This window comes from Chrysochloris asiatica, unplaced genomic scaffold (genome assembly GCF_000296735.1).
Source record: "Chrysochloris asiatica unplaced genomic scaffold, ChrAsi1.0 scaffold00252, whole genome shotgun sequence".
Taxonomy (NCBI): domain Eukaryota; kingdom Metazoa; phylum Chordata; class Mammalia; order Afrosoricida; family Chrysochloridae; genus Chrysochloris; species Chrysochloris asiatica.
In genome coordinates this window covers 2,917,367-2,920,436 of record NW_006408770.1, presented here as the reverse complement: position 1 = coordinate 2,920,436, position 3,070 = coordinate 2,917,367, and positions in this window count along the sequence as shown.

The following is a 3,070-nucleotide window of genomic DNA, read 5'->3' as shown; positions in this document are numbered from 1 at the left end:
GTGCACTTGAAAAGAATGTGTATTGTGTAGTTGTTGGGTTGAATGCTCTGTACACATCTATGAAGTCCAGTTGGTTGATTGTGTTGTTTAGTTCTTCTGTGTCTTTGTTAAGTTTCTTTCTGATTGTTCTATCAATTTTTGAAAGTGATGTATTAAAATCACCCACTATTATTATAGATTCATCTATTTCTTTCTTCAAATCTATTAGAATTTGCTCTATATATTTTGTAGCTCTTTCATTGGGAGAATAGATATTTATTATGGCTATTTCATCTTGTTCAATTGTCCCTTTAATCATGAGATAATGTTCATCTTTATCTATTATGTTGTTTTTTGGTTTAAAGTTTATTTTATCAGAGATTAGTACTGCCATTCCTGTTTATTTTCTATTGCAATTAGCTTGGTATATTTTTTTTCATCCTTTGACTTTTAGTCTGTTTTTGTCTCTGTATGTGAGATGTGTCTGTTGCAGACAGCATATTAAAGGGTCTTGTTTTCTTATCCATTCTGCCACCCTCCGTCTCTTAACTGGTGCATTTAATCCATTTACATTCAGTGCAATTATCAACAGGTATTGATTAATTGCTGCCATTATGTTTGTTTTTTTGTGTGTGGTGTTGCTGCTTTCTTTGTTCTGTGTGTCTTCTTTTGTTAAGTTCATACTTTTTATGGTTTTTCTTGTGAGTTTCCTCATAGCTTTAATGTTTCCATGTTCTTCTTGGATTTTCATTCTCTTGGTATGTTGTAAAGTGTTAATTTTCTTTGAGGTTGCCTTATAGTCCATTAACTTTTCTATCCATTTAGTGCAGTCTATTTTATCCTGCAATCGACCTGACCTACTCACTATCTGCATGTCTGTTCCTACATGTTTACCTTCTTTTACATTGTACATGTTTTGATTATAGAATGAACTCCCAGAGTCTCTGAGTTTGTTCTTACAGTTTTGGTCTGTTCTCAACTCTTCCTTCTGTTGACTTAACTCTGGGAAGTGCTGCCACGTATGCCAATCTCTGGTTGTTGTCTGTTCTTTTTGGTTTTCAGTCCACAGAACTCCCTTTAGTGCAGGGCTGGCTTTGGCAAAATCCCTTAGCTTCTGTTTATCCTGGAATGCTTTGATTACACCATCATATTTGATTTATTGCTTTGCTGGATAAAGGATTCTTGGTTGGCAATTTTTTTCTTTCAGTGTTTTATATATGTCTCCCCATTGCCTTCTTGCTTGCATGGTTTCTGCTGACATATCCACACTTAATCTGACTTGCTTTCCTTTGTATGTGACACTTCTGTTTTCCCTGGCTGCTTTCATATGTACCAGTGAAAAAAAAAACAAGAGTAAGGAAAAAAAAAAGTAAAAAACAGCAACAACAAAAACTAGACTGAAAACTGCCATCTCTAATCACAGAAAAGAGAAAGGAGGGAGAGAAGAAAAAGAAAAAGAAAAAATCTGTAGCCTAATATGAGTATGACTTTAATGTACTTTCTTCAGCTTCTTGCTTTCAAAGCTGCCTGAGAGATTTCAAGATTCTAGTGTTGGTTGTTATGCTATATCTCAGGCTTTAATTTAATTTTCAGCCTGTTCTGTTTTTAAACTCTCTTTCCCTCTCTACAGCCCTATCTTGCCCTTTCCTGTATTAAATAACAAACAAATAAGAAACATCCAAGGCCTGCTTTTGGGCTGAGTATCTGTGAACATGCGTGGCAGAAGAACCCACCAGTGGTGAGGGGGTGGATGTCCACTTGCTCAGGCTCCCCTTCTACTCACCAGAATGGAGGTGGGTAAACAGTGGGTGCACCAATGACTAGATACTAAAAAAAAAAAAGAAAAGAAAAGAAAGAAAAAGAAAATCAGAACCAAGCAAAACTGACAAAGTGTATTGTTCACCTTTTCTCCAAGGTTCCCGTGTCATTTTTCCATGCTGTTTCTGCTCCCCCGCTTGGTCTTACCATCTTGATTCATCCAAGATATCTGCTCTGGGCCTCTGAGCCCAGCCTGATATATTCAAAAGTACGTGATTTTTTACTTCAGCTCCAAGTTCCACAAGGTATAAGCCTTCAAACTTTAAAAATATTCCTATCTCTGTGTTCCTGCGTTTTGGAGCTCTGCCCTGGATCTGCTTTGCCTGGTATTCTGTGTTATTGCTGATGGCAAACTTCTCTACACCTTCACCCTAGCAGCCATCAGTCCCCGCCTCCTGAAACTGCTTTTAGGTATTCCAATCAGTTATAGGCTGAAGACGGTCTTACAAGCATTCTGTAATCTTGTTCCCTAATATTCCTTTTTATCCCACTCAAGTGTTTATTCTACAATCGTAGGTAAGGGAAACCAATAAGATCCTTGACCAATAAGATGGTCAAGCATCTTAACATTATTTTCCCTCTTTTACCCATTCAGACTATGCCTCTGTCCCTGTATCACAGAGATCTGTTGTTCCAAGGTTGCACATACATCACTATTTATCTCTGTCTCATTTAGCCCGTGCAAACCTACCTAAGTGTTCCCCTATCTATCATATGGTACCTCTTGAACTGGTTCAGTATTGACCAATTCTTATTGATACATGACTCTATGTATTCCTTCCATCTTTTTTCTAGTCAGTTTCAGCTCAGGGTGACCTTATACACAACAGAAAGAAACACTGATCAGTCCTTTACCAACCTCACAATTGTTGCTATGTCTGTGCCCACTGCTACAGGCACTTTGTCAGTTCATATCTTTGGGGGTCTTCCTCTTTTTCCACGGATCCTTTACCAAGCATGATGTCCTTCTCCATGGACTGGTTCCTCTTGGTCACATGTCCAAAGTATATAAGACAAAGTCTCATCATCCATGCTTCTAAGGAGTATTCTGACTGTACTTCCAAAATGGAATTGTTCACTGTTCTAAAGTTCATGGTATATTTAATATTCTTCACCAACAAACACCATCATTCAAATGTGTTAATTCTTCTTTGGTCTTCCTTATTCATGTTCCAGCTTTCACACACATATTTGTGGGACTGACTATACTTATGGGCAGGCACGCCTTAGTACTCATCTTTTTTTTTTTTTTTTTAACATTTTAAAGAGGTTT